We start from the raw sequence: 21,344 nt of genomic DNA on the forward strand, positions 1-21,344 counted from the left end.
GACCCTCTTTTGTGACAACACAGGTGCCATTGGTCTAGCCAAGGAACCCAGGTTTCACAAAAGAACCTGACACATAAAGCGTCGCTTCAATTCCTTCCGCGATTATATCAAGGAGGAGGACATAAACACTTGAAAAGTACACACGAATCTGAATGTTGCTGACCCGTTGACTAAACCTCTTCCACAAGAAAAACATGATCAACACCACAACTCTACGGGTGTTAGATTCATTACCATGTAATACTAGATTATTGAATCTAGGGCAAGTGGGAGACTGTTGGAAATATGCCCTAGAGCCAATAATAAATTGATTATTGTCATATTTCCTTGTTCATGATAATTGTTTATTATCCATGCTATAATTGCATTGATTGGAAACTCGGATACATGTGTGGATACATAGACAACACCGCGTCCCTAGTGAGCCTATACTAAACTAGTTCATTGATCAAAGATGGTTAAGGTTCCTGGCCATAGACATGAGTTGTCATTTGATAACATGATCACATCATTAGGAGAATGATGTGATGGACAAGACCCAACTGTAAGCATAGCATGTGATCATATCATTATGTTTATTGCTACCGCTTTCTTCATGCCAAGTATCTGTTCCTAAGACCATGAGATCATGCAAATCCCTAATATCGGCGGAATGCCCTACGTATATCAAAAGTCACAACGTAACTGGGAGATTATAAAGATGCTCTATAGGTATCTCTAAGGGTGTTTGTAGGGTTGGCATGGATCGAGACTAGGTTTAGTCACTCCGTATGACTGAGCGGTATCTCTGGGCCCACTCGGTAATACAACATCACAAGAAGCTTGCAAGCAATGTGACTAATGAGTTAGTCATGAGATCTTGTATTATAGAGAGAGTAAAGAGACTTGCGGGTAACGATATTGATCTAGGTATGGAGATAGTGAAGATTGAATCTCGGGAAAGTAACATACCGATGGACAAAGGGTACTGCTTACGGGATTGACCGAATCCTTGACATCGTGGTTCGACCGATAAATATCTTCATAGAATATGTAGGAACCAATATAGGCATCCAGGTACCATTACTCGTTATTGACCGGAGAGGTGTCTCCATCATGTTTACATCATTTTCGAACACGAATGGTCCACACAATTAACGTTCGGTGCTGAGATAGTATAGTTGAGTTATGTATTTTGGTAACCGAAGGTTGTTCGGAGTCCCGCATGAGACCCCGAACATGACAAGGAGCTTCGGAATGGTCTGGAGGTAAAGATTCATATATGGGAAGTTGGTATTCAAGTTCTAGAAGGGTCTCGGGATTTACCGGTTTTGTGTTGGAGGTGCCGGAAGTGTTCAAGGGGTCCACCTACCCCGAACGGCCTCATGGTCTGTGAGAGGAGGCACCAACCCTTGGTGGGCTGTCCGCCCTTCCCAGCAAGAGGCCCATTCGGCCAAGGGCTAGTGCAAGCCCAAGGTGGGTCACCACCCCTTGCCTTGGGTGGCGAGGCTCCACCTTTGTCGCCGCCCCACCTTAGGGGAAACCCTAAGGCCGGCCACCTCCACCCCTCCCCCTATATATATGAGAGGAGAGAGAGGGCAGCCGCACCACAAGCCATGGCATAGCCCTCTTCTATCTCTCTCTCTCTCTCGTAGTGCTTCTCCTCTGTCGTGTCGCGGTAGTGCTTGGCGAAGCCGTGCCGAGATCGCACCACCACAATCGTTACCACGATGTCGTGCTACCGGAGAACTCATCTACTAATCCGCCTTCTCTCGCTGCATCGAGGAGACATAGGCGTCATCGAGTTGTGCGTGTGCTGAACGCGTAGGTGTGGTTCGTTTGGCGCTAGATCGGGATGGACCGTGATTGGATCGCGAAGACATATGACTACATCAAGCGCGTTTCTTAACGCTTCCTCTTAGCGATCTACAAGGGTATGTACATGCACTTCTCCTTTCGTAGTTGTTCATCTCCATCGATACATCTTGGGTCTTCGTAGGATTTTTTTTGTTTCCCATGCAATGTTCCCCAACATTGGTAACCTGCACGGGAAGAGTGGGAGAGGTTGAATGTAGAAGCGGGGCAGGGGCAACGGTGGCAGCGAGCTAGTTAAAGTTCGAGTGAAGGAAGACTTGTATTTGTCTGGTGGGGGTGTAGGAGGGGCCTAGGTGGTGTTTGGGGTAATGCCGCGGCCAGTAGTAAATTTTACTCGGACTGAGTGAAAAGCTAGGACAACTGAAATTTATATGAAGGGTGAAGTGGCGCGGGAGGAACAAACACCGCACACGGACCAAACATAATAATTGTGTGGAATTGAACAAGAAAAATCTGTGGAACCATGTAACACCCCGGACAAATCCGTCGGCGCTCGTTACTCCTGGAGGGATCTAGACTAGCCCCACATATCAATACTAGTCTTTTCTGCGCACTTTGTCCTCACTCATGCGCACCCAAACTTCCTGGTTGGTCACCCATCCTAGAATTACTCCAAGCCAAGCACGCTTAACCTAGGAGTTTTGTTCGAATGGGCTCCCAGAAAAGAACGAATTCCTTATTGATATGAGTAGTCTAACGTCCCTAATAAGAGAGGCTATCACATGCACCACCACTCAGAGGAACCAACGTCCTCGTCGGGCCACAGGAGCGTTCCATCTTGGCACAAATGTCTGTGCAACCAGTCTAGTACATGTGCCATGTCATGTGCCACAGGGTAACAAACGTCATGAACAACATGACCGCACACCTGTCCCCAAACATCCATGTAATCGCGAGGGTCGGCTCTCATACCAACTTGTAACACCCCGGACAAATCCATCGACGGTCGTTACTCCTGGCGGGATCTAGACTAGCCCCACATATCAATACTAGTCTTTTCTGCGCACTTTGTCCTCAGTCATGCGCACCCGGGATCAACTTCCCGGCCGGTCACCCATCTTAGAACTAACCCAAGCCAAGAACGCTTAACCTAGGAGTTTTGTTTGAATGGGCTCCCGGAAAAGAAGGAATTCCTTATTGATATGAGTACTCTAACATCCCTAATAAGCCAGGCTATCACAAACCTGCAATTTTTAAATTGATCAAGGCCGGTAGCTATTCTTAAGATTTGTCTAGACGGGGTTGGTGCAACGGTCGATGTACACGGGCATGGCACATGGTTAGAACACGAGAACTGTGTCTACTCGCTCCACAGTCGCACACAGTTGTCTCCTTCGAGCTGTGTGCTATTTAAGTATCAAAACAAGACTTGTCTTCCATTTATATAGCAATGTTGGAAAATAAATGCGAGAAAGCTAGGGTTTGAGTACAAACACACCAACATGTGGACCAAATGTATGTATGGAAAGGTTGTTGTGGTGTTCAAATACGGAATGCACAACTTCCATGTGACACACATGTCTTAGAGAGCGCATTGTATTGTTGGTCTGTGTGCCTCCCCACTTCTAGTCACCGAAAAGCGATTGATAGGTACAATATATGAACGCATGCAAAATTGGTCTCCAATCTCACCCAACCATAACACAAAACCAATAGGAATACATCATGATCACCCCTTGTGATTTATGTGGGAGGTATACACTATGTGGGCCCACGGATGGGTGCGTCTCAAAAACTTCACGAGATGGGTCACACCGCAACCACCTGTGTGTGTGGCCAAAGTAATGAAGGTGGTGTGATATTTCAATACCATATGCATACATTTTTGATGTGGCGCATGCCTCTCTCATGACTCGGACATTACCTAACCTCACGAAGGTTTTGTCCCCTCCGTCCCCACCCTCTCCCCCAAGCACACGCTTTGAGCGTCCGAGAGGGTATATATATATATGTATGTATATATATATATATATATATATATATATATAAGCATAACCTAGTTGTATCATAACAGAGACCAAGACCTACATAGCTTGGTCAAATTACCCCATCCCCCATTGAGTTCGAGCCATCGATCGAGAGGTGATACGTCGCCAATGTATCTAATTTTTTTTATTGTTCCATGTTATATTATCATTAATGGATGTTTTGCAATCATTTTATAGCAACTTTGTATCATCTTTTGGGGATAACCTATTGACATAGAGCCTAGTGCCAGTTGTTGTTTTTTGCTTGTTTTTTTACTTTGCAGAAAATCAATATCAAACATAGTCGAAATGCCATGAAACCTTTTTGGAGATTTTGTTTCTTCCCAGAATACATTGAGAGGTCCAGGGAAGCCAACCAAAGGAGGCCCAGACTGCCCACTAGGCAACAGGGCGCGCGTGCCCCCTGGCACAGCCTAGTACCTAGTGGCCAGCTCGTGGCCCATCTTAGCGTGATTCCAACGCCAAAAATTCCTATAAATATATAAACCTCTAGCGATAACCCTAGATGATAAATTCTGCTGCCGCAAGCCTCTATAGCCACGAAAAACCAATCAGGAGCCCTTTCTGGCACCCTACCAGAGGGGTCATTTTTATTGGCCATGTTCATCATCCCTATGGCCACCATGATGAGGAGGGCTTAGTCCACGCTCCGGACTGAGGGTTTGTACCAATAGCTATGTGTTTAATATATCTCTCTCATGTTCTTGAGATGGCATGATCTTCATGTATCATGGGCTTTGTTAAAATGGTTGGATCATATGGTGTTTCTCCCTCTCTACTTGTTTTGATGAGTTCCGTTTTCCCTTTGAGATTTCATTTTATCGAATTGAATACTTTTATGGATTTGAGAGCACTTGATTTATGTCTTGCTATGAATACCCATGGTGACAATGGGTTATCATATTGATTCACTTGATATATGTTTTGGCACTCAACTCACGGATTCCCGAGGTGACATTGGGGTAATCTATGCATAGGGGTTGATGCATGTTCTCCTCTTTGTTTCTTCGATAGAAATCTTGGGTCACTCTTTGAGGTTCTTTGTGTTGGTTTGAGTATTATGAATCTGAATTTGTTATGGTCTTATTTTAGTGCGAACTTTTGGATAGATCAATCAGAAAGGGTAACTTGTTATTTCAGTGTGAACTCTTGGAGAGATTGGTCGGAAATAATAGCTTTTAGGTGGTTTCGTACCCTACAAACAATTTCTTCTTATGTTCTCCGCTAGATAGGAATTTTGGAGTGATTCTTTATGGCACGTTGAGGGATGGTTATATGATCCAATTATATTAGTATTGTTGAGAGATTGCACTAGCGAAAGTATGGACCATAGACCTCATTTTCAAGCATTACAACATCGTTTGTGCTACGCTTTATGAATTGCTACCTTGATATTTTTATTTATTCAGAATATAAAAATATATTTATACCATCCATATTACACTTGTATCACCATCTCTTCGCCGAACTAGTGCACCTATACAATTTACCATCGTATTCGGTGTGTTGGGGACACAAGAGACTCTTTGTTATTTAGTTACATGATTGTTTGAGGGAGACCATATTCATCCTACACATCCCACGGATTGATAAACCTTAGGTCATCCACTTAAGGGAAATTTGCTACTGTCCTAAAAAACTATGCGCTTGGAGGCCCAACACGAGTCTACAAGAACAAGTTGTGTAGTAGACATCAAGCTCTTTTCTCGCGTCGTTGCTGGGTAGGTTAGTGTTTGAAGGTATATCTTTAGATCTTGTAATTTAATCTTTTAGTTTTTTTTCACTGGTTTGGTTTATAAAAAGAAAACTAAATGTAGCGATCCGACTCAATACGAGTCAAGCCTCTGGTGTTTCCGTACCATCCCAAGATCATGCTGGTACACACTCAGTGCATCAATGTATATATCAAGAGTTCAACCACACAACTTTATTAATCAAAATCTCATATCAAGTACTTTATTACAATAATGAATTACAATAAAGTGGCTGAAGGCCATCTCAGGAGATATCTAACGAAGACTAGCGGAAGCATCAGGTAGACGAGTCCATCCGACTCCAGGGCATGTCGCCGAGCGTAGATCGTAGCCTCACTCCTGGTCGGAAAAGTACTCTGCAACATGATACATTGCAGCCGTGTAGGTAAGCATATGGAATATGCCGGCAAGTAATCAAAGAGAGGGGGGAAATAATAACCAACTATTTCAACATGCATATATGGCAGGTGGGGCTAAGTTTTAGCATAAAGCAAATTTTCTCCTACAACAAGAGAGGGCTGAAAGCAAAACATTACTACATTGTTTGTTGTTAACGAGATGGTTCCGCCAACCAATTATCGTACCCGAGTTGTCGATAATTCCCACATCATTATTAAGTTGTGTTGAGAGTTCAGGGAAAATTCAATGCCTTCGGCTCAAGTTATCCATGACCGTGGACACGGCTAATCGATTAGGTTTGGGTACTCTGCAGAGTTTTGCACATGTTCCCCACAAGATTTGATCGCCTCCAGGTATGTCCTCACACTTCAGGCTGTTTGAAGACCGGATGATCAAAACATGGTCTTTCAACGGGTCCCTCTGATCCCCTATCGGTGCCCATCCAATCCTACCGTTCTTCTACATCTGCTAGCACTGCCTGTCCAGAGTCGCCGCGTTGTCCAACCAAGCTAGAGCCCATAATGACTTGTGGCTGTGCAGGTAAGCCTTGGGTCTTGAAGCCTCCGTCCGTCTCTTCGAGCCTGGGTGAAGCTTTCCGCAAGATGTCATGGCACGTCTCCAAGAATCCCGGGGTCGTCCATTGGTTTCTCTAGGGAGCCCGTCAAACCGTCCTTCGCCCAGAGTTGCATTGCTTCACGAGGTCTTGAAAATCTTGACTTAACCGGTCTTGGTTATTTAATTATCCTCGCATCGCTCGTGTTATGCACTCAACCAGAATCCCGTCTACTCAAGCATAGCAATATGAAATTTGTCGTCCCGGGCCAAGTATCGGGGTTGTTGTGTGCCTACCACATGATACTACAACCTATAACTATAATTTCCATGTACCTACTTAGCATGCAATTGGGCAAAGAAGGGTGAAACTACCATGCATAGATAACATAGGCGATAGTATGATCAAAATGACTTGCCTTGCTGATAGTTGTCTTGATCAAGCGCTTCTAAGTAGCAAGCTTCGCACTCCGGGTGATCTACCGATACAAACAAATACACACCATAAGCACTACAATCATCAACAAGTAAAATAACATCACTAGCATAAAGTAGCTATGGCATAAAGTGAACGAATTCACTTCACCTAACCAAGGCAGAAACTGTTTTTGATAAAAACCCAAGTAAAAATATTAAACAAATTTGAAACTTATACTACAGAAAGAGATAATCACTAGGAAGCAGTAGCAAAAAGAATCAAATAAAAATCTATTTTAAACTCCTGGAATAAGAAAAACAAGGTTTAAACAAAATCTGATCTAATTCAAATTTGAAAATTTCTAAACTAGACAATTAATATGTTTCTGAAAACTACAGAACAATAGTGATCTACTGGAAGAAGTTTCAACTCCATTGGAGTTGTGGATCAAAAGTTATGATCAAAACAATTTCGAAACTCTCTCTGTTTTGGAATTAAAACAGAAAAAGAAAATCTTGACTTAACCGGTCTTGGTTATTTAATTATCCTCGCATCGCTCGTGTTATGCACTCAACCAGAATCCCGTCTACTCAAGCATAGCAATATGAAATTTGTCGTCCCGGGCAAAGTAACGGGGTTGTTGTGTGCCTACCACATGATACTACAACCTATAACTATAATTACCATGTACCTACTCAGCATGCAATTGGGCAAAGAAGGGTGAAACTACCATGCATAGAAAACATAGGCGAATAGTATGATCAAAATGACTTGCCTTGCTGATAGTTGTCTTTATCAAGCGCTTCTAAGTAGCAAGCTTCGCACTCCAGGTGATCTACCGATACAAACAAATACACACCATAAGCACTACAGTCATCAACAAGTAAAATAACATCACAATCATAAAGTAGCTATGGCATAAAGTGAAGGAATTCACTTCACCTAACTAAGGCAGAAATTGTTTCTGTTAAAACCCCAAGTAAAATATTAAAAAAAAACTTATACTACAGAAAGATATAATCACTAGGAAGAAGTAGCAAAAAGAATCAAATAAAAATCTATTTTTAAACTCCTGGAATAAGCAAAAACAAGGTTTAAACTAAATCTGATCTAATTCAAATTTATAATTTCAAACTTATCCAAATTATATGTTTTTGAAAACTACAGGAAAATTGTGATCTACTGTAACAAGTTTCAACTCCATTGGAATTCTGTATCAAAAGTTATGATCAAAACAATATTGAAACTTTGTCTGTTTTGGAATTAATACAGAAAAAGAAAATGTGAATTCTATCGGATAGGGGTACATGTGGCAGTCTCTGGTTGGTTGCGGGGATGTTTGCTGCGAGAGTTACTAGCACACGGCCGCAATATAACAAAAATGTTTCGGCTAAGATTAAGTGGGGTAAAAACCGGCTCGGTCTTTTAACTAAAACTGAAGGGGTACCGGGGTTCTAATCTGCACCGTAGATTAAGGATCTAATGGCTAGAGAAGAGATGAGGGGTGCTCACCGTGGGATGCTGCTGGTGCTCCTTCTCCGGCGAGGCAGAGAAGGTGGCGGTCGATGGGAAGGGTCCTCCGGCGGAATCCGGCGGCGGCTGAGGGGTCGGGGGCGTTGCGGGGAAACTCCTCCGTCGATTGGTGGCGGCAGAGGGGCAATTCGGTGATGCCACAGGGTGGCGGGGTGGCTCCAGTAGCTTTGGCCGGCTCCAACTCTGGCGAGGTGGCGAGGGGTGGTGAGGAGGCGGTGAGGGCTCGGTCTAGGGGTAAAAATGGGTTGCGGGGGCAGTGGGGAATCTCGTGGCGGCGTCGGTTGGGGCGGGGAGGCGAGCGGTGGTGCGGGGTGGCTGGGGCGTTGTTTCTCTGGAGCTCTTCTCTTGCGAGGCAGCAGGCTAGGGGCGAGGTGGTGCTGCGGCATGGGGAGGAGGGTCGGGGGGGGGGGGGGCTGGGGCCGGCGGGTTAAATAGGGGGGGGGCTCGAGAGAAGGAAAGGGGGGAGGGAGATCGGGTGGATCCCGTCCATGCAGGGGGGCTCGCCATGGAAGGGCTCGTGGCTGGGAAAAGGAAGGGGTCACGGGATAAGAAACAAGGAAGGAAGAAGAAAGGAAAGAAGAAAGAAAAAAAAGAAAGGAGGGCGAGGGGTGCTCGGTTGGCCAGGGGATGTGGATCCCGGGTCTGAGGGGATCTGGCCCAAGTAAAAAAAACGCCCCGACGATTTCCTTTAAAAACAATTACCTTCCCGATTGTTTTAAAAAAACAGCAAGGAATAAAATAAAAAGGAAACAAAATAAAATAATTAATATAGGGTATTATATACCAAAATGATAAGAAAAATATTCTCTACACGATTACATTTTTTCAAGGCAAAAATAAAAACTAAAAAAAAAGTTTTTTCAGAAAAACCCCTAAAAGCTTTATTTTCTTTTTCAAATTATTTTCTCCATAAATTTCTGGTTTTTCTTGGCTTAGTTATTTTCAGAAGTGCCTCACATTTTGGAGGGTCATTTTCCTCCGCTCTTTCTTGCTTGCAAGAATTTTGTCGGGGCATTTCTCGTGGGGAGAAAATAGAAAAGCAAAAGCAAGTATTTGACGGAATTCAAATGCAAAACTTTATTGCAAACAAAATGCATAGATGCTTAGCTACATTTGTAGAACATCCCCAATTAGGAGAATTGGGATGTTACACTAAAAAAATGGAATTGAGGTGGTCTCATATTACTCATCTTTATCATGTCTTTCTTGAAAATGATGGAAAGGAAAATTGTGCTCAATTGCTAGAGGAAGAATTTTTTAAAATGCTTAATGTGAAATCCTTGAATGATGAGCATGATAGAAATATTGTTTGTACGAATTATCTGAATATCCATGAAGCTAATGATATCCAAAGCCACAAGCTTGAGGATGCTATGTTTGATGAAGATGATATTTTTAGTTCCCCAAGTTTTGATGAGAAAATTTATTATGATGATAGCATGCCTCCTATTTATGATGATTATATTAATAAAAGAGGGTTTGGAAGAGTGTCAACTCTAGGTACTAATGACCCCACTATTTTGGAGGGTGTTGGATCTTTTCATAATGATAAAAGTGGATTTGGAGAGGTCATGACTTTATTTAGTGATGAGTCCACTATTTCAGAAGAGGTTTGAATTGACTATGACAACAAATTTGCCATATATGATGATTATTGTGATGACATGTATGCTATAAAAAATAATGATAAACATGAAACTTGTCATCATGATTTTAATTTTCAATTGGATTATGCCACTCAAGTATCACATGATAGTTATTTTATCGAGTTTGCTCCCGCTATTATGAATGAGAATAAATTTTCTTATGGGGAGAGTAATAAATTTTCTATGCTTGTGCATCATGAAAAGAATGATTTTATGTGATAGTTATATTGTTGAATTCCTCCATGATGTTACTAAAATTTATTATGAGGAGGAACATATGCTAGTAGGAATTGCAATAATATTGAGTTTTCTCCCTATGTGTTCAAAGTTTTGAAGTCATGCTTGTTTTGCCTTCCTATGCAAGTTAATTATTGCTATAATAAATTGTTTTCTTGCAAAATTCCAATGCATAGGAAGTGGGTTAGATGTAAATGTGCTTGTCATGTGCTTCATGATGCTCTCTTGCATGCTTCAATTACTAGTTTTTATGTGAGCATCATTGAAATCATCGTGCCTAGATAAAAGGCATTAAAGAAAAGCGCTTGTTGGGAGACAACCCAACACTTTTACTTTGCGTTTTTGTATGTTCACATGATTAAGCTACTGTCTTAATTATGTTTTTTAGCTTTTATTTCAATAAAGTGCCAAGTAGACTTATTTGTTTGAGTCTGTGCAAAAACAGAAACTTTTACGTTTCGTGCAGAATTCCTCTAATTTTACTCGAGCGTCAAAGAGTAATGCAACTTTTAAAAGTGTTGTTATGCAAATGCTCTACGTTTTCCTAATTTTTCATAATTGTTAGAGTCAGGTAACTATGGTTTTCATTCAGATCTTCACAGTCTGTTCTATTTTTCATGGATTCTGTTTTGCATGCATAGTTTGCTTGTTTTAATGTTTCCATAACTTATATTGAGTGATACAAATTATGGAAATGATGGGATACAGTTGGCATCATGTGAGAACAATTATTAATCTTGTCTTGGCATTACCTAAGTGAATGATCTATATTTATCATAATAACCCATCTCACGAAGTTCCGTTAAGTTTTGTGAGATTGAAGTTTTCAAGTTTTGGGTGAGATGCCAATATGACAAGAATAAGGAGCAGCAAGAACCTAAGCTTGGGGATGCCCAAGTCACCCCCAAGGTTATATCCAAGGAAGACTCGAGCGTCTAAGCTTGATCATGCTCCGGCTGGCTTCCCCTCTTTCATCTCCAACATTATCAGTATATCTTACTTGTAGCTATATTTTTATTCATCACATGATATGTGTTTTGCTTGGAGCATAATTTTATTTTGTTTTTATATGTTATATGTTATTTATAATATTGTTTTTCAATTAAAAGTTCCAAGAATTGTCTTTAGAATACTTGAATTGCATGTGTGATGTGTGCTCTACAAAAACAGAAACTTATGTTGTAGTATTTGAATTATCATATTTTACTGGTACATGAAAGTTTCTAAAATTTTTACAATGTACTTTCATACACATTCTTTATCATGTCCTAATGTTCATAATTTTTGGAGATACGGAAGTACACTTTTTATATCAATTGCTACAGACTGTTCTATTTGGACAAATTGTTGTCATAGTTTTGTTTTCTACTTATCCTAGAGTTTCCATAGATTACATTGGTAGATATAAATTGTGGAAATGATAGTATACATTACCTAATGTGTGAAAATTATTATTTAAATTGTCTTGGAAGTACATGAAGTATTGATTTATTCCTATGTGTACTAACCTAGCTCACGAGTTCTTTTCAAGTTTTGTGTGGATGAAGTTTTTGAGACTTAGGTGAAACCGGGATATGAGAGGATTGAACGAGATACAAAAGCTCAAGCTTGGGGATGCCCAAGGTACACCAAGTAAATATTTCAAGAAGTCTCAAGCATCTAAGCTTGGGAATGCTACACATCCCACCTCTCTTCGTCAAGAACTATCGGTAAGCCTATGTTGAGCCTAAATTTTTATTTGTCCACATGATATGTGCTATTATATTCCTGGAGTGTCTTTTGTTTTATTTTCTGTTTCAAATAAAATATCAGATCTTAAAATATTTATTGGGAGAGAGTCCTCACATAGCTACTTAATTGTTTGACTACTCATTGATCTTCATTTATATCTTTTCAGAGTAGTTTGATTTAATTGCTCTAGTACTTCACTTATATCTTTTTCAGCATGGTGGTGCTGTTACTTTGAAGAAATCCTCTCTTTCTTCACTTATATTACTTTGAGAGTTGAAGATTTTAAAGAAACTTGTGCTCACGTTCTTCACTTATATTTTTTGAGAACTTCTTATTAAAAATGCCAATTTTCTTTAAATAAAATTGGTTCTAATATGATGAATATCCAAGAAGGATATAAGAAAAAATTTCATATAGATCATTGGATATGATAAGTTTGATTCCTTGCAGTAGTTTTGCTATATGGAAATAATAATAATATATGAGTCATGTTGGTTAGTAATTATTCTTTTACAAGAATATTGGTGTTAAGGTTTGTGATTCCTAGTTGTGTTGCATTATTCGGTGTTAGTTATGTTTAATGTTTGCTTCTGATGGTTTTCATTCCTTGGTTGAGCGCTTCTCAATCTATTTGCTAGCCTTCACTTGTACCAAGCGGGAATGCAACTTGTGCATCCAAATCCAAAACCCAAAGTTGTGCCAAATGGGTCCGCCATACATACCTATATGTCGTATTTCAGTGTCGTTCTAAGTAAATTTGTATGTGCTAACTCTAATATTCAAAATAAACTTCTATTCAGTGTGCCTGTACCACTCATGAAGCGGCAAGTGGTGGCTGGTATCTTCCATGTTAAATAGGTTAATCACAAGATTAGTGTTTATTCCATTGTAATTGCACGAGAGTATGGCGGTAATAGGGATGCCCAGTCTCGAAATGCAAAGAAAATATATTTTATGTTGTTAAATAATAAATTCCTTGGAAAGTATTGGTATGGATGGTACCTGTGGATGCGGCTAGCCATAGAGTGTGAAAGAATGGTGGAAAAAGGACTAAACTTTGTTTTCAGTTTGGGAACCGCCTATGATATGTTTAGCATGGAAGATATTGGAAACTCTTAGTCATTTTTGTTGACAGGAAATACATGCCACCCAAAATATTTTTACCTCTCAATTTACGCTTTGCACTCTCGCACCTCTACAAATCTCTCCTTCCCTCTTCAAAGTGCCTATTTATTTACTTTTATGCATTTTTTTATTTCAGTATCCACCTTATCTTATAAAGCACCAACTAAGGAACACTATTATCATGCTTGAGCATTGGATGTAGCTAATATTTGGGTGTGTTGCATGAATGGATCAATGATGGATCATGATGGGCTAGGGATAGCATTCTTTAGTGTTGATATTTTGAAAGACTTGGATGCTTGTTGATATGCTTGAATATTGAAGTTTTTATGTCAAATTATAGACTATTGCTTTGAATCATCTACATGTCCATAAGATGTGCTATTAAGAAAAGAATATGATGAACATGTTAGGCGGCATTCCACATCAAAAATTCTCTTTCTATCATTTACCTACTCGAGGACGAGCCGGGATTAAGCTTGGGGATGCTGATATGTCTCCAATGTATATATAATTTTTGATTGTCCCATGCTGTTATATTATCATTCTTGGATGTTTTGCAATCATTTTATAGAAACTTTATATCATTTTTTGGAACTAATCTATTGACATAGTACCCACTGCCATTTGTTGTTTTTGCTTGTTTTTTACTTCGCAAATAATCAATATCAAACGGAGTCCAAATGTCACAAAACTTTTTGGAGATTTTTTCTGCACACAAGACATCCACGGGACCAAGGAAAACAACCACAGGAGGCCGAGGCTGCCCAACTTGGTGTGATTCCAATGCCAAAAATTCCTATCAATAGAGAAACTTACAGAAATAACGATAGATGAGAAGTTCCTCCGCCGCAACCCTCTATAGCCACGAAAAACCAATTGGGAGCCCGTTCCGGCACCCTTCCAGAGGGGGATCATCACCGGAGACCATCTTCATCATCCCTATGGCCACCATGATGAGGAGGGAGCAGTCCAACCTCGAGGCTAAGTGTTTATACCAGTAGCTATGTGTTCAGTATCTCTCTTTTGTGTTCTTGAAATGGCACAATCTTGATGTATCGCGAGCTTTGTTAATATAGTTGTATCATGTGGTGTTTCTCCCTCTCTATATTCTTGTGATGAATTGAGTTTTCTGTCTGAGATTTCATTTTAAAGGATTGAATACATTTATGGATTTGAGAGCACTTGATTTATGTCTTGCTATGAATACTCCTGGTGACAATGGGGTATCTTATTGATTCACTTGATATATGTTTTGCACTCAACTCTCGAATTCCTGAGGTGATATTGGGGTAATCTATGCATAGGGGTTGATGCACATTTTCTTCTTTGTTTCTCCGTTAGAAATCTTGGGGCACTCTTTGAGGTTCTTTGTGTTGGATTCAGTATTGTGAATCTGAATTTGTTATGGTGTTATTTTACTACTAACTCTTAGATAGATCAATCAGAAAGAATAACTTATTATTTTAGTACAAACTCTTGGAAAGATTGATCGAAAATAATAACTTTTAGGTGGTTTCGTACCCTACAAACAATTTCTTCTTATGTTCTCCGCTAGATAGGAACTTTTGGAGTGATTCTTTATCGCACATTGAGGGATGGTTATATGATCCAATTATATTAGCATTGTTGAGAGATTGCACTAATGAAAGTACGAACCCTAGGCCCCATTTTCAAGCATCGCAATACCGTTTGTGCTATATTTTATGAATTGCTACCTTGCTGTTATTATTTATTCAGATTATAAAAATATATTTTACTATTCATATTACACTTGTATCACCATCTCTTCGCCGAACTAGTGCACATATATTCATATCATGCTCAGATTTAATCACTTAAAATAAACAAAAGGGCAACATGGCAAAATATCACGCGCACTAACTTGCTCAAAAGCTAAAACTAAATGCACTGTTAAATTCTATGGATTTTTCTACCTCGAAAACATATATAACATGAGGGGTTGCAAAATAAAAATAACGCCACACGTATATGCGAGATTATGTCCAAAACACGATTTAATAAACTAGCGACATAACCTACATGCGAAAATACAAACAACTACTCTAAAATACATGGCAAAAGGTCCCTAAAAACAAGAGCATTTCCTCTACCGCATTTGAACAATCCGGACACGCATAAAAAAATAGCTACGAAATAAGCAACCTATTAGGAAAACACACAAATGTAGGCATATGGCAAGTCAAATTACATCAAACATGCATCCAAGTTGTAAAATCATAATCTATGCGAAAAACTACACATGTTTCATATATAAATCGATCCGATCCGACATACGGATTCAAATCTACGGGCTTTTTAATATACGGCATAAATCTGAAATTAGTATATCCGGAAAAATCCTAAAATATGCTAACGGGCCTAATCTATTCTACCGGGCCAAAACTGGGCATTGGCGCACTATAGTAAAACACGCCACGGGCGCTATACAGAGCAGAAAGGGGTGGCTCACCTTGGCAGCCACGGGCCGGCCTGGTGGGGAGGTTGGGCCGGCGGAGGGAGAGGCGAGGCGGACCGGCCTGACGCGGCCCACGTGGCGGTGGCGGCCCATGCGATGGCGCTGCGGATCTGGACCACGTCCAGATCGGAAGGAGGCTGCGGCGGACGGCGAGGGGTCCGGCGGCTGCTGGTGCAGCACCTCCGGCAGGGGGCGGCAAGTGCACCAGGAGCCGTGGCTCACCGGCGGCAGTGACCGGTGGCGGCCGGGGACGGCGCGCGTCCGAGGGGGGCGGCAAGGCGACGAGCAGCAGCTCCTGCTGCTCGGGAGGAGAAGCAGTTGTTGACAGCGGGAGGCGGCCGGAGTGGCACAACGGCCGGCGAGGAAGGTCCTCCGGCGAGGCGGCGAGGAACTCGGGGAGATGGGGAGGCACGCGGCAGGCAGGGCGCACGGGTGACGGGCGGCTCGACCTGCGGTGGTGCACCAGCCAGGGGCAGGTGGCAACGGTTGCCTTGGGCCCAGATGTGCTCGGGCGGGCCTGTCTCGGGCTCGAGCGGGCCTGGCGATTGTGAGAGAGGAGAGAGAGAGCGCTAGTGCGGCTAGGGTTTGGTGGCACGGTTTCTGAGGCAGAGGTGGGAGGAGGGTTTAGATTAGGTAGGGAGGCATATATTTATAGGGAAACGGGGCTAGGGTTAGCACAATTTCGCCCCGGTTTCAAACCGTGCGATCGGAATCGAACGATCTCGAATGAGGGACGGGCTAAGTGGCCGTCAGAGTAGGCTAGCCAGAGATGAGAGGGAACGGGCACCCGACAACGTGATTTTTAGAACATCGAAAAACGTCCGACAATGGACCGAATACGGTGCCGCTACGGTCGACCGTTCTGGTACCAGACGGACTCCGATTGCGACGAAAATTGGGAGGCGGCCTACGTACAACTAAATAAGACCACACGCCAAGTTTCAACCCAATCACAGAAAGTTTTAAACACACTTTTAAAAACAGGGTTTTGACGATGCCGCGGGCGCGTGCGTTTATGGTTCGGCTCAGAACGGGCAACAACGAGAACCGGTAACTAATAACGGATGCAACTTTAAAAACTGGCGGTAACGGGATGCTGATGCAATGCGGATGATGTGCATGATGCGATGATGATGCGACAAATAAAAAATAATCACACGACGAAAACAGAATAAAAGGGGAATCTTCTGGAACGTTGGTCTCGGGTTGTAACAACTCTCCTACACTACAAGAGGATCTCGACCCGAGATCCAAGAATGAAAGGGGAAGAGGATGAGAAAGAAAGAGGTAACACTTAGTTGCTTCTTAGACAACGAGTGAAAGCAATGACTCTTGAAGGTTGCAAAGAGATGAAGAATGACATGAGAAACAAGCAAGAATTCACAGAAAATTTCGGCAACACTTCGGTAGGAAGAAGGGACAAAAATTAGATAAGATAGAAAGAACTGGACAAGATTCACAACAAACAACTAAATTAACAAGGGAACAACATGATCTTGAAAGACAAAAGGATAGAGAGAAGATAGCAACATCACAAAGCCTCCGTTAGAAAGAATAGAAATTAGATCTTGGGAAGAAAAGAACAAGGAAGAAAATGTAAACTACTATCACAAGAATCTTGAAGAACACCTTGAGAAAAAGAATTGATATCATGAGCCACTCCGGAAGAAGAATTCAAATCACTATGAACAAGAATAAGAATTATGTTATGCTTATCCTTCATCAAGTTAAATTGATGACAAGCAATGGATTTAGCAAACCCCTTATTCTTCTTGAAAAGATTGAAGAGAGATATGAGGACAAACTAGAAGAAATTTTGAAAGAAACACCGGTGAGAATTGAAATGAATGAGGCAACCATGAACGAATGGAGATACATGAAAATGAAGAGATCATGAGCCACCTAACAGAAAACATTAATGAGGCATCGGAATAATAGAGAGACGAACGAAGAGACAACAATTGAGAAGAATTGAGGATGAAAGCTGAAAGCTGAGAACGAAGAATCTTCTGAAATGATGGCCTTCGGAGGATCAAGAATGAAAACAACTCAGAAAAGCAACGGATAGCAAGAAAGGGATTACTCCTGATTAGAACAAATCAAGATGATGCCACATGCTGAAATGATGAATCTTCAAGAGAATGGACCAAGATTTGAGAGAAACACCCCTTCGGTCTATCAAACTGTGAAAGATGAGGATAACACAACCAAGAATAACTGAGACACTCCTTAGTAAGAACATAAAAAGTTGAGCCAACGACGAAAATAAATTTGAAGCGATCTTGAAGAAGGAATATGACTGATGAAATTCATACTTACGTCATAGTTGAAAAGAACAAGAGAACTTCGGAAAGATTACAAGAGCCAGAAAAGATCCTGGGAAAGAGCCTGTGGGTTATGGGCCCACTCAAAGAAACCACCGTTGAAAAGATTGCTCAAAAAGAGAGATATTGCACCGGTACAAAGAAAACTAGATGACGTGAGACCCTCGAAATATTAGAAAGAATTGAAAACAAGAACTTCTGAGATAACTTCAGCACTCCGAGTAGAAAAGAGAGGAATGAATAAACAAGATAGGATGATAAGAATTTACAACATGGGAAAGAATTTAAAGGATAAAAAGGATATGCTGAACACGGATAACTGAATTGAATTCACCGGAAAAAGATAACCAGATTGAAGGAATGATGAACTAGAACTCCTAAGAATCTTCACAATGAATCACCGGCTACAAAAGGAATAAGAGATAGAGGAAGCAACAATGAAATGAAATGCACTTGGATGAAATCCAATCACTAAAGAAAAATGGCGGGAGGGCGGGGAAAACAAAAGACAACTTGGGACAGATGAGATGAACTCCGGAAAGAAAAGAGAGATCAGTCTTGGCAAATTGGAGATGATTGAATTCACATGAAGAGAAGCACACCGGGTGGAAAAGAATTGACATAACAACTTCGGTTCACAAGAATTGATAAGACAAGTCGATTTTGCGACAGAATTAGCGTTCCCATAAAAATATGAGAACACCTCTTGGAAGGATATGAATTCACCACTTGACACCGAAGCAACTCGAATTACCATATACCAACAAAACAAGGATGGGACTTATGAAACAAGCCAGATCAAATTCATGAGAGAGATTTCGTCCGATATTTTCGTGGGCAGGCTCGATCCTTACAGTAGCCATCCTGTGCAAGGCAGTGCACACGACATCCGAAGTGTCCTCAAGTCGTAGGAAGCTACAAGGACTATTTAAGACACAACGAGAACCGATGTAAGTCGACCGTGAACAAACGAATCCACTAGATGGCGAACCCCAACCTAACATCATGCATTTGTTGGAAGATTGTCCTATAAGTAACTACTTGAATTCCCACCTAAGAACTCCCGAATTTTCTGGTCATGCAATCTGGTCCACGGATACAAGGAGTAATATATCACTCAACTCCTATACTAACACGTCTAGTGTATCACATCCGTCAACGCCTAACCAGAATCTCGGAACCTCATCTATTTCAGACACTCGTAATCACGATGATACTAAGTATGACGATACATCCGGAACTCTCTGCACCAGTACTGGGGAAGCCGGACTCCTCTCGCCACTACTAGTATTGAAGCAATTTTGAACATCCTTCGTCCTAAGATGCTAAGAAATCGGAATGATAACGATGTGCTCAAGAATCCCCTGGAGCTCAACTCCCTAGAAGAAATCAAGTCACACAGGAGGCACCAAGACAGAACTCCGTCACATCGGCATCATATAGATTCCAAAAATATCCGCGTGATCCTAAATTTTTTTTGAGTGAGAAGAGGAGTAGAATTAAAATTTCTAAGTCACGAACCTCACCAGAGCATAGATGAGGAGAAAAAGAAACGTACTCTCTGATATATAACTAGATTCAAACCAATTTTTCACTAGACTCGACTCGGCCACGTTCGATCAATCAAGGGGGTTCCAAGGTCGGTACTGCTCTGATACCAACTTGAAACACCCAAGAAGCGATCATATCCTTAATTTGGCACGAGGGCCTCGTCAGGGATAGAAGTGCATCTCGTTGTTTCGCAAGAATGGATATCGTTACAAGTACATGTATTGAAAAGATGAGATATATGGAATTAGCTTACACGCGCCGCAAGCTACATCAAGTCACAGCAGTATAATACATAAACAACATGAAGAAGAGCAGGGTCCCACTATGGACGAAAACAAACGATAAAAGAAAATGACGTCCATCCTTGCTATCCCAGGTTGCCGGTCTGGAACCCATCCTAGATCGATGATGAAGAAGAAGAAGAAGAAGCAACTCCAAAGGAACAATCAACACGCTCACGTCAAATAATCCTTTACATGTACCTCCAACTGGTGTTGTAGTAATCTGTGAGCCACACGGGACTCAATAATCTCATTTCCAAAGGTATCAAGACTAGCAAAGCTTAATGGGTGTGCATGGTTAAGTGGTGAGGTTGCAGCAGTGACTAAGCATATATGAGGTGGCTAACTTACGAGTACAAGAATAAGAGGGGATGTTCTACGCATATCGGACGTGAACTACTGATGATCAAGTGAATGATCCTGAGCACCTACCTATGTTAGACATAACCCCATTGTGTCCTCGATCGGAGAAGGAGCTCACGAAAGATATAGTCACGGTTACGTACTCATTTGGCTAGTTTTAATTAAGTTAACTTCAAGTTGTCCCACGTTGCCACATAACCGCGGGCACGACTTTCCAAAAGATTTAACCATGCAGGGGTGCTCCAACTAGTCCATCACGAATTACTACAAGCCGCATAGAAATCCTCGATCACGAAGCTCGCGATCTCGTCAGACTCCTTAGTGGAAAACCTCAACTCTGAGATTACCCAAAGTATCACCGGAATCCCGATGCACAAGACATTCGTCAAAGGTAAAACTACTCCAGCAAGGCCGCCTCGATAGGAGCCGCGTATCTCGTTCTTAGGACACGACGGATAAGCGAAGCATACGGTGGCCTGATCGACATCTCCCGACTTGCCTCGGGTTAGCCCCGCACGGTGCTCTGTTTTGGACCAGCACCATCAGCATTGGCCCTCCCTGTATTATGTAGAATTACTCCTCGGGTTCATGACGCCCTATGCTTTCAGTATTAACAGAATTATTATGTTGGGAGAATGTAGAACCAATGTTGGGCCTTGCCAGACCAGCTTTAATCTAAAACGAATTATCAAGGGGGTCCCCATAACAACCCCGATCATGTTAGGAGCGCTCAATTATGGAACACAACACCGGTAGCCGAAACCAAGGGGGAAAAGGTGTAACAAAACACCAGGCTAGAAAGGCCGAGCCTTCCACCTTTTACCAAGTATATATGTGCATTAAATTAAATAGCATTTATTAGGGTGATATAACAAGGAACCCATGTTGTCACATGAAAACAATTGCACCTGCAACTAGCAACGCTAACACATGGTTAACCAAGCAGTAACATAGCCAATCAGTGGTTTGCTAAGTTCTGAACAGGTTGAAGGTTTTCATGGCAATGTTGGGAGGCTAATATTTAACAGGTGGTAGGCAGCGAGACATAATCGATAGAAACGGTAAAACTAGCATGGCAATGATAGTAATGGTATATGGGGAAATGGTCA

The sequence above is a fragment of the Hordeum vulgare genome, chromosome 5H, assembly GCF_904849725.1.
Source record: "Hordeum vulgare subsp. vulgare chromosome 5H, MorexV3_pseudomolecules_assembly, whole genome shotgun sequence".
Classification (NCBI taxonomy): Eukaryota; Viridiplantae; Streptophyta; class Magnoliopsida; order Poales; family Poaceae; genus Hordeum; species Hordeum vulgare.